Source organism: Oncorhynchus clarkii, chromosome 32 (assembly GCF_045791955.1).
Source record: "Oncorhynchus clarkii lewisi isolate Uvic-CL-2024 chromosome 32, UVic_Ocla_1.0, whole genome shotgun sequence".
In the NCBI taxonomy this organism is placed as follows: domain Eukaryota; kingdom Metazoa; phylum Chordata; class Actinopteri; order Salmoniformes; family Salmonidae; genus Oncorhynchus; species Oncorhynchus clarkii.
The window spans coordinates 26,903,832-26,916,297 of record NC_092178.1 but is presented as its reverse complement, the minus strand read 5'-3'; positions in this window follow the sequence as shown (position 1 = coordinate 26,916,297).

Here is a 12,466-nt window from a genome sequence, read left to right as displayed (position 1 = left end):
TACATCAGCAGAAACCCTGATGCAGAGAGAGGAATTGGTTAAGTTGTGGTATTTAACATTGCCGAGGCCCTAAATGGAGGTGCTTCTCTTTAAAGTATTGTTTATCAAGGTTCACTGAATTACAATAAATACAGACCAATTAACTGTGGAATTTCAAAGAAAATAAGTAACAGGTTGGCTATACCAGAGTAAACCTTCCTGTGATTCATCTTTCATGGGCCATTGACTTTGTTTACAACAACAGAAAAAGGGCAATTAATTCTGCAGCATTAATGTCTTGTTTTAATCTTCTTCCAATATATATGTTTTAGTTAGTATAACCACAGCTTCAACCAAAGAAACAAACCCCTAAGATGTGGAACTTTCTAATGGCACCTTCCAGTCTTAATACTGACAGAATGCAGCTCCGCTCTGCGTAGTGGGGGTTAAATGATTCATACCAAGCCAAATGAGATCACAGTGAACTACTATCAGCCACAATACTCTTCATGATTCAGCATTACACTCTAAAACTTGTCAGTTTCAATTAAGAGTAGTCATTCACGAGAGTGATCCGAACCTCAAAACCCCCGAGTGGCACAGTGGTCTAATGTACTGCATCTTAGTGCAAGAGGCGTCACTACAGTCCCTGGTTCGAATTCAGTTAGTATCCCATCCGGCCGTGATTGGGAGACCCATAGGGCAGCGCACAAGTGGCCCAGCGTCATCCGGGTTTGGCTGGGGTAGGCCGTCATTGTAAGTAAGAATTTGTTCTTAACTGCCTTGCCTTGTTAAATAAAATTAAAAACAGGACACTGACTGTTGGTGGATAAGAGGAACATTACGAAATCTTTGAGAAATTATAGAATGTATATGTCCTTCATCAAACCCTAATCTCTCGTGTCCAATAATACATGTCCACTCCAAAGTCTCCAGAGACCAGAGTGCTTTGATGAGGTATTGATTTATTGTGATGTATTTTACATTATATTGCTGCAGATGGGTGAAAACATTTCAGTCAGGTCTACTGCAACTAAAGTAGAGCGCTGAAAGATGCTAGCCTAATGACAGCCTAATGAGCTAGGGAGGAGACTTCAAACAGACGACAATGATTTTACTGACCTGTTACTCGTATGCATGAAAGACAACTGCAGATTTAGGAAACCCCAAAAAAAGCAAGGTTGAGTCAGGAGTATCCATCGCCCGCTGATTAAACACAGTGAAAAGTGTCAGTGCACTCCAGTGCCTGGCTCGAGGGGAAAATAAGCTCCAGATAGATAATATGTCACATCTTCTGCTGAAGCCTTGTGTTCTAATGTATTTACCACGTGGTTTACCACATTCTCTTTGGTTAATTTTACAATGTACAAAAGGGGGCACAAAAATGGGGATGGATCCAGGGTCAAGTGCAGATAACGGAGTGTGTTTTTCCTATGTAATCCGTAAGTTACTATACCTAACAAAAATATAAACGCAACATTTTCAATGATTTTACTGAGTTACAGTTCATAAGGAAATCAGTCAATTGAAATAAATAAATTAGGCCCTAATCTATGTATTTCACATGACTGAGCAGGGGCGGAGCCAGGCCCAGCCAATCAGAATAAGTTTTGCCACAAAAAGGCTTTATTACAGACAGAAATACTTTTCAGTTTCGTCAGCTGTCCTGATCTCAGACGATCCCGCAGGTGAAGAAGCCGGATGTGGAGTTCCTGGACTGACGTGGTTACACATGGTCTGCGGCTGTGAGGGTGGTTGGACATACTGCCAAATTATCTAAAACGAAGTTTGAAGTGGCTTATGGTAGAGAAATGAACATTAAATTCTCTGGCAACAGCTCTGGTGGACATGCTCCCTCAAAACTTGAGACACTTATGGCATTGTGTTGTGTGACGAAACTGCACATTTTAGAGTGGCCTTTTATTGTCCCCAGTACAACGTGCACCTGTGTAATGATCATGCTGTTTAATCAGCTTCTTATTCCACACCTGTCAGGTGGATGGATTATATTGACAAAGGAGAAATGCCCACTAACAGGGATGCAAACAAATGTGTGCACAAAATTTGAGAGAAATAAGCTTTTTGCACATATGAAACATTTCTGGGATCTTTTATTTCAGCTCATAAAACCAACACTTTATTAAAACGATTGGTGTTTCCAATGACAATCTGTGTGCATCGTGTGATTTTGACTAATTGTGAGTAGGCATTGCCTACTAATTGGTTGATAAGGTCTTTGGAAATGCTTATCTTCATATTTTTTACTACAAAACATAGAAATGCACCATTTTCACATATGTTCATGATTGGGTGGTGCTGGAGATGATGAATATGAAGTTGAACAATTTGGAAATTTCCCGTTAGAAGAATTAGAAGCGTTAGAAGAAAACAACCCATCAAGCACATTTGGTGTCATAGTGGTCTCTGACTTGTGGTCTGACTCACTCAAGTGGAACAAACACTCATTTACACCTTTTTTCAATGCTGAATTGAATGTCATCGACAAAACAGAAAAGGTGTCAATGTATTTTTTTTTCTGCAAACATCCTACACATCAGATGTCATTGGTTAGCATGACATCTGTCTCTGGGGGCTCAGGTCCATAAATGCACAGAAAACCACCCCTGAGAGGAGGAGGTTATGAACTGTGACATAACACCCACAGACCATACAGTGCCATCATTTACAATCACAGGTGTAGGATCTTATATTTGATCACTTTTATTGCTGAGGATTTTCCAGCTCCACAGGAAATGCAGATGAGCTTTGTGATTTACATAAATTCACTGAAAACCCACACAATTATATTAACAGTATTGCACTTTTCATGTAGCCTACTTTTGACCAGCTAATAGACTAACCACTGATCAAACAACATTATGGACTAAACGTTCAAATGATGTTGATGCAGGATTATTTTGCTACGACAATACTGGTCAAATGAAGATCCTACATCTGTATGATGGACCACATCATCATACAGATAGGGCCTTTGACTAGTCGTCAACATAATGAATGCTGAGACAGTAGCCTGGTCCCAGATCCATTTGTGCCGTCTTACTGGAAAAACGGAGGATAGTACAATGCTTGGTCCTACATACAGGACTGCTGAGAGAGATGACTTTAAACTATAGGTACCCTCTCTCCAGTTGTGCTCACCAGTGGTGACCGCTGGAGGGACTACACTATCCTTCAACAACAAAATAGGTCCTGTGTAGTCTCTGTAGTACGATATTGTATCATAGCATTATGCCTACTCTACATATCCTGCCATACTGGAGTGACGTGGGCTTCCAGTTTAATCTGCGATAATGTCTAACAGTGCACGGATGGTTTGGGGAAGACAATACCCATATTTGAACAAGTAAACTTTTATCGGCTGAGAACAGAGCATGGCTGCTGCGCTGCTTCACTGACCACTTTCATAAATACACGTCATTACCATAAACATTCTGAAAGCCCAAAGATGGGTTCATGAACATCATCCGGGCTTTATTTAACTAGGCCTGTCAGTTAAGAACAAATTCTTATTTTCAACGGCTAGGTAATTGTGACCCATTTATTCAGCCCTTTAATGAAAGCAATTATAAAATACACCAGGGGAAAGTAACAACGAAAAGGCAGATGAAGGTAGCCCTAATCTAGAGGTATTCTAAAATGTAACATGTGCATCAGATTTGAGCCATCTAGTGGACCAATACTCAGAACAGTCCTGACCAACAGTCCTGACCCTTGCCAAGGTCCCGCATCAGCTATATCTCATGCGTCAAGCTGCATGTGGAGCTGGAGTACGTGGCTGTAAAAAGCATAGGATAGTTCATCCTTACAGTCGTAGATGGGAGATGCACTTTCAAGGTGGAGAGGAGGATGACAACATCAAAATAGGACATTGTAACAGAAAATAGCCATTTTGGGAGGGATTCATGCCCCACGAGGAAGACTAAACAGCTCCTGTAAAAAGAGCTTGATGGTCTATTCAAACAGAAAGGCATGACATCTTAGTAAGGTTGGGTAGTTTTGTTTATTAAAAGTGCTGTACTTTGTTCCTTTGCAAAAGGGCTTTAGAGAGAATGCAAAGTACAGTATCATATAAATAGCCTCAAGGTAGAGACTTAGAGGGTGTTTGATGCCTGAAATGTACAGTAGAGCACTTGTTTCTGTACAGGCATCGGTATGAGAAGTCCATCCACAATAACACTCTATTCTTCCATACATCGTTACACAACCACACAAGGGAGTGGCTGCATTTCTACTGTTAGAACGTGATTTATGCAATGTATGTGGTCTATAGTGGCTGAATCACGTCCTTCATGTAGTTTGGAAATAGTGCAGCTACAATGTCCAAAACACATTTCCCCCTTGAGGGCAATAATGTTTCTATCGCCTTTGGAATTTGTCTTGAAGGTAATTATTTCTCCCTGCATGTACTCAGATATTACATGGACTGTCTGTGTGTGGTTCCAGGACATATATGAAAAATGGGAGAATACTGTCATGTGTAACAGCATTAACCTCCCCAACCCCCAGTCCAGTCCACACATCAACAAGTGAATGAAATGTGGGAGGAATGCATAGACCTATATATATAGAGATTCCATACAGGCAGTAAAAGGAGAGCCATTTGAGAGGGTAGGAGCTGTTTTAAAAGGGTGTACAACCCATTGACTTGTATGGAACTCAATCACAGTCCATGATAGGTTCTAGAAAGAGCTTAGCTGAGAGGGTGGAATTCAGTAGACTATAGAAATATTTGTTTAATACAATTATAGCCCCATTTGTTTTGTGGTTATACAATTATTGATTATTGTCAATCAGAACGCTTGCACTGAGCCAAGACGGCCAAAAATCCAATATTCAAAGGCCTATATTTGAAATAAATCACCTATAGATTAATCTTATCTCGGAGACAACTTTAAACCTGGCTCTGTCAGATTTTGCACATCTTGCAAAAAAGAACCCGCTGCCATAGCCTACGGTGCTTTGGGATATGAGAGAGACACACCGTTGGACAAGTCGTTCATAGTAAGGAAAGGTTTCAAATGCATCCCAATTTCTTCCACACTGCATACATCGTGAATCAACATTCGCCTAGCCAGTTTATATGGATGGACATTAGATCAGACACATTTGTGACAATAGCCCTCTAACCTAAGTGCGCCGCGCACTCCAACATTTAGAAAAATGTTATGGCTACTATGTAGTAGATGCTGAATAAATATTTTTCAAAGTGTCTGTACAAACATTGAAATACTATTCATGATTACCACACCTACCCGCTGTGTTCGGTTTGTGTCCATCGGCAGAGAACTTCCCCACATTTCGATATCAATTATGAAAGCGCATATTGGTCAACATGAAATACATGCTCCAGTCGACTCCGTCCTCCGTATAAATGATCCTAACATGGTAATTGACTTTATACCAGGTGCACTCAATCCCAGGTAACGTCACGTGCTTTACTTCCGACTCATATGGAGCAAGTTTGAAGGTTCGATAAACTTGCTGCACACCCGCATTAGCAAGATCAAGGGGAGAATAAAAAATACTGAAAACTACTTTGATTGTTTTAAGTCGAATGAACTACAATAATTGCAAAAGAATCCGTCCAAATTCAACAAAATCAAGAGAGAACAGTTGGAAAAAGACACCGCGGATTTGAGAAGAGCCCAGCGTGAATGATTGGGTGTTGCCGCTCTGTGATAACTCCAATTTGAGGGCTCTGCTCTGACTGTCTAGGATGCCGACAGAGACTACTCCGCTCACGCGCAAAATCGCGCTGCGCGGTTTGTGCCATGCTCTGCTTCTTCCCCGAATTGAATCCTGCTTCCAACAGCCATTTCAAGAAGCTCACACTGTGATTGCAGAAGAAAAAAAATCATGATGCATACACATGTTTAATTGCGCACAAATGAATGTATGCGCAGAAATAAAAAATATAGGTTATACATAATTTGAGTTTGGAATGTTCTTTGTGTTATAAAAGATCGACGGGATAAACACAGCTAGGACTACTACAATGACGCTACTGTATTATTACATGGTTATAGGCTCCTCTCGTTTTCCTATAATGGTGTAGGGCCTACCATAGGCTGTGGTGTAGGCCTATGAAATATGATTTCAGAGTGATTGTGCATACAATTTATGGAAAGTGAAAGATGAGGGGAAGTGAAGGAAGACTAGGCAGTTGGTCCTTCTTGATTGACTGGTGTGATGATAGGTGTCTCATTTACAAAGCAGGTAGCAGCCAGGCAAATCAATGCATCATTTGTCTGTTCATTTCAGTGCTAGTGTCTGTCACAACATATCATATCATATCATATCAACATAACGTACCATAGGACCCATCTGCGTCACAAGGCCGTAATTGCTTCATGTGTTTGAATGAAGAAACAAAGCAAACGTGGTAATGATAACATCACTAATGAAGGTCTGATGGATGGACCTCTATAGATGAACAGCCTAGTAACAGATGAGGGTCGACACAGGGCAGGTGATGACACTGGCTTACATTAGGCCTACTACAATTCTAATGTTTACATTGATACTGTTATTCACCAGCACATCATTGACTGGAATGAACAATTGCCACAGTCAGTTGGTGACTGGATTGAGTTCGCCTCTCAAGTAATATTACGGTAAATACAAATATAGAAACAGAGAGTTGGGGCCAGGAGTTTTCCTAACCAGGTGACCCAGGTAAAAACTCTGGACCCTAGTTATGATGAGGTCTAACTATGAGAGCCTGAGCATTGGTACCATTCACTGTAAAGTCACCAGTCAGCAGCTGACAGGTCCTAGACTCTCACCTCTAGAGGAGGAGTCTGTCCTACCATTCAGTGATGATTAAAAGGGACAACTAGCTGTCATCGCTATGCCATATCAATGACACAAAAGCCTTTTGTGAGTGAAGGATGCCTCAGGTTATGATGTGATTCAGCTTCACCTGAGGATGTGAGCCCCAGTGGAATCATTTGTTGTGGAAAAAGTGAATTAGATGTTCTACATTGTGAGGGACATCTCAAAGTCTCATCCCAAAGAAAACGCCCCTCAGAAGTCTCCAGCAAGAGATCATATGTATTTAGAAAAGATCTGGAGCAAATGACTCCTGTTGTCTAGGCTAAAGGTCATTCATCTCCATTCCTTCTCTCATAATGTCCCTAAGACATTAAAATGTCTCTTTAACTTCATGGTGATAGAGAAAGAAAGTTCCAGAGATTGTTCCCTAAAACAAAAGTTTGTTCGGTTTTACCTTGTCTCGAATTGCTGAGAGAGAGCTGACTGGTGGATGAGATTAGCCTTGAACTATATGAAGTGGGAAGAGTGGAAGTTGTGTTAAAAAGAGCTATAGTCTATTGATTGATTGTCAATCACTTCTAAATGCTTTTATGTCTTCAGGAGGTTTTCTGAGTGCACATTACAGGTTTACCTCTTCCTACCACACTGTATGAGAAAGCAACAAATCAGCAGAAACTAGATTACACTGTCTAAGATGAGTAAACGTGAATGACATTACAGCGGTATTAAACGGCCCGCTATGGTTTGTGACATTGATGAATTACCGTGTTCAGAATGTCCAACATCAACTGATTCCACTGTCTCTGTCTCCAGTCCTCCTGTACAACCAGAGATGGAGAATCTACTGATTCCATCAGGGTCGTGAGTAATGAGTTTATAAACCCATGATTATGTTTACACACTCTCCGGTTTGTGCCGTAGGTTTAGGATAGAGTGATGGAGGAGGATGAAGAGGGAAACCCATAGATATAAAGTATAGAAGAGAGGAAGACTGTCGGAACTCTGACAAACAGGACCTGTGAGTCTGTTGTGAGTCCCAAATGGCACCCTATTCCCTATGCAGTGTACTACCAGAGGGCCGGTCAAAAGAAGTGCACGATTGGGAATAGGGTGCCATTTAAACCAGTGTGTTTCCACTGAGGTTAAAAATGCAGCTCTGTTTGCTCTGAGCTAATGATTCATAGTGATGACGCTGTCTGTATCAGGTATTGATTAAGCAGACTAGGATGCTCCCAGCCATTAGGGATCAGTGATACACAGGAGGAGGGTGGTTTAAACCTTTAGAATGGGACTACCTTCTCCTACAATGGCATGCTTGCCAACCACACTGGAAACATCACCAGATTAGGAATAATAAAGGAAAATACTAAAGCCAAATCATTAAATTGGGTAGATATTGTCATTATTCAGGTCACGGGAAAGGTTGAGCAGCATAAAAGCTTTGTCCACTGAACCACCACACTCACTTGCTGTTTGGACTAATCTCGGTTAACCCAGAACTAAAATCTTGCGTAATTTCATCAGACGTTTACGAAGTCTGTCCACAAGATATTACGTTTGGAGAAACCATTCCTACTAAGTAGACAAAACATTAAGAACACCTGCTCTTTCAATGACAGACTGACCAGGTGAATCCAGGCGAAAGCTATGACCCCTTATTGATGTCACCTGTTAAATCCACTTCAATCAGTGTAGATGAAAGGGAGGAGACAGGTCAAAGAAGGATTTTGAAGCCTTGAGACATGGATTGTGTATGTGTGCCATCCAGAGGGTGAATGGGTAAGACAAAATATTGAAGTGCCTTTGAACAGGGTATGGTAGTAGGTGTCAGGCACACCAGTCAAGAACTGCAATGCTCAACAGTTTCCCGTGTGTATCAAGAATGGTCCACCACTCAAAGGACATCAAGCCAATTTGTGGGAAGCATTGGAGCCAACATGGGCCAGCATCCCTGTGGAATGCTTTCGACACCTTGTAGAGTCCATGCCCTGACGAATTGAAACTGTTCTGAGGGGGGGGGGGGGGGGGGGGGGGGGGGTGTTCCTAATGTTTGGTATACTCAGTGTACATTCCTTCATTAGTAGGGCACATACTTCTTCAGTTCTGTTCTGTGGAAGTAAAGAGAGAGACATAAACACTATGAGCACATATCAGTGTAATTATGGTGCTCTTGACCCATATTAAAATGGCCACAATCACAATTATCTCCAGAGTAGTGCTGACACAGGGCAGCTCTGCTCCTAGCTCCTAAGCTTCTACAAGCCTTTCGCTACATCAGCAATAACATCTGCTAAACATGTGGATGTGACAAATAAAATTAGATTTGATTTCACAGTGGACCAGACGACATATTAATCAAAGCACTTTATTGTCTACGTACACATGTTGTACACACGCTTACACACACACACACACACACACACACACACACACACACACACACACACACACACACACACACACACACACACACACACACACGTTGTACACACGCTTACACACACACACACACACACACACACACACACGCACACACGCATGCACGCACACACACACACACACACACACATGGACGCACGCACACACACATAGTCTATCTTTCACAAATGCATTTCATGGTCACACATAATAATAATAAGAAATATTCATACATATAAACCAACACCCACACAAACATAAAAAGTACAAATCTCTACTCTAAATACAATTTATTCCCAAATCAGCCTTTTATTCTGGCTAAGCTTTCAAGCTTATTGCCTTCTCCCTTCATTAAAATAATAATATTTCCTCTGGAGAAGCATGGAGAGAAACTATCACTTAAATGCAGCATTCAACTTAATCATTACAAGATAATTACCCATAATAGTCACATCCATTTGAATAAAGTGCCCATTTGGATAATGGAAGTCGGAATCATGAAACATTTCTCCTTTTCAATCGTTCTCCTTTGAAATGTTGCCTCTGTGATGACTTGGAGCCGGGAGTGGATTCAGCAGGGATCATTCATAGACAGGCCTTGGAGGAGAGAGCTGAGAGGAGCGGAGCAGAGGCGAGAAATGTTCATCCCTGCTCTTTACTCAAGGTCTCTGTCCATCAGAGAAAAATGTAAGGGTGCTGAAAGAACAAGTAATGTGATTGACAGGCTCTGAGTCAGCTGTATTACTCATATTAACCTTCTCCTCTCCATAGCAGAGAAGAGAAAAGAGAAGCGAGAGATGTATACATGAAAGTATGTCTTTCCTTCCATTGCCTGCTGTGAGGTCGTAGCTCAACTAGGATCTAATCCAAAGACATACTGTAGGTCTATAGATGAAGCAGGGTTGTCACTCCTTGTACTCTGTCACATGACACGGAGCACAAGCAGTGGAATGTTAGCTAAACAGAGACTGGCAACCAGGCTACTAAATATCTCACTTCGCCTCTTCCTCTCTGGTTATATTGATAAAGACCCAACAGGGACCAACCACTAACAGAGACCAGCTTTGCATATAAATCCATGACCGTCGCAAAAATGAACTCCATCCAATTCCATGAAATTTGACTTGATCCGATTAAATTAGACTAGTAGGTGAACTCGTTCAAAAACACTTTCACTAACATGTATAGATTCCATATGGTCAAACCTGAGAATAGAAGAGCAAATGTAGAGTAGAAATGACTAGTGAGACGCTACGGAGTGTGTGTTTGTTTTACTGTGTGAGGCTCAGCATTATGGGTTGGAGAGCAAGAGAAGAGAAGACGAGAGAAAGAGAGAGATGTAGAAGGGGAGTACGGCATGTCTCAGGGAGGTGTGCGTGTGTGTAGTTTTGTAGCACATCTCAGAGAGAAGTGTGTGTGTAGTTTGTAAAGTAAACATGAAGGTGCAAGAGAAATTCAATAAGGCAAGCATCTGACAGAGTATCTGTGTGATGTCAGAACACTTTATCTCCTGATTGGTCCTGTCTGACAGGGAGACGTGTTGTGTAATACTGAAGAGTATTGTCTACACTGAGGGACAACTGTCATGTAGGAGTGATGCCATCTGAAGTAAGACAATGACTGAAAAGAGGAGAGAGAAGGTAGGCCTATATGGGAAGGACCAAGAGACTGAAAAACAGCTTCTATCTCAAGGCCATCAGACTGTTCAATAGCCACCACTAGCCGGCTTCCACCCAGTTATGCAACCCTGCACCTTAGAGGCTGATGCCCTATATACATAGACTTGGAATTAATGGCCACTTTAATAATGGAACACTAGTCACTATAATAATGTTTATATACTGCATTACTCATCTCACATGTATTCTATTCTACTGTATTTTAGTCAATGCGACTCCGACATGGCTCGATCTAATATTTATATATTTCTTAATTCCATTCTTTTACTATTAGATTTGTGTGTATTGTTGTGAATTGTTGGATACTACTGCACTGTTGGCGCTAGGAACACAAGTGTCACGACTTTCGCCAAAGTCTGTCCCTCTCCTTGTTCGGGCGGTGTTCGGCGGTCGACGTCACCGACCTTCTAGCCATCACTGATCCATTTTTCATTTTCCATTGGTTTTGTCTTGTCTTCCTTCACACCTGGTTCCAATCCCATCAATTACATATTGTGTATTTAACCCTCTGTTTCCCCTCATGTCCTTGTCGGAGATTGTGTGATTGTGTGTGATGTGTAAGTTATGTGTTGGTGTGCGACGGGTTTTGTACACACTTTTGTTATTTTGTACATTTTGGTTTTTGGAGTTTTGTCAGCACTTATTAAACGACTCCCCTGCCACCAACACGCACCCTTTACAACAAGCATTTAGTCACACCTGCAATAACATGTGACCGATATACCCAAGAAGACTCAAGTCTATAATCGCTGCCAAAGGTGCTTCAACAAAGTTCTGAGTAAAGGGTCTGAATACTTATGTAAATGTGATATTTCCTCTTTTTTTGTATATATTTGCAACAATTCCTAAAAACCTGTTTTTGCTTTGTCTTTATGAGGTATTGTGTGTAGATTGATGAGACACTTGAATATTATTTTTTTAAATTATAGAATAAGACTGTAACGTAACAAAATGTGGAAAAAAGTCAAGGGGTCTGAAGACTTTCCAAATGCACTGTGCTGTCTGGCTATCATTATAGTAGATCCTTTGATGGACTTTGACATCGCATCAAGATATTTCTGTGGCTGGCAAATCAATGATGTTGCTGAGAGGAATCATAACTCACTTCCAGCTAAAAAGGACCCAACTTTATTTACAGTCAAGTATTTACAATGAAATAAATCCACTATTTACTCATGACTGCTGCTTAGAGGGAGTTTTGACGAGAGGCAGTTTTGACACTCCACCTTCTACAAAAAGTCACAGGAAAGGTCCCAGCCTGTTTGGTAGGCTGCTGCTGTGGGTGACTTCCCCCTCCTCCTCCTCTTCCTCCTCCTCCTCCCATGTCCTTAACCATCATAATGGTTAATGTGCCCCACATTCAATTGCAAATCATTGAACATCAATGGGGAAAACAGCCATAAAATAGAGAGTTGCATGTGGGGGCGATAGGTAGTCTAGCGGTTAGACTGTTGAGTCACTGACCGAAAGGTTGCTGGATTGAATCCCTGAGCTGACAAGGTAAAAATGTGTTGTTCTGAACAAGGCAGTTAATCCACTGTTCCCTGGTAGGCTATCATTGTAAATAAGAATTTGTTCTTAACTGGCTTGCCTAG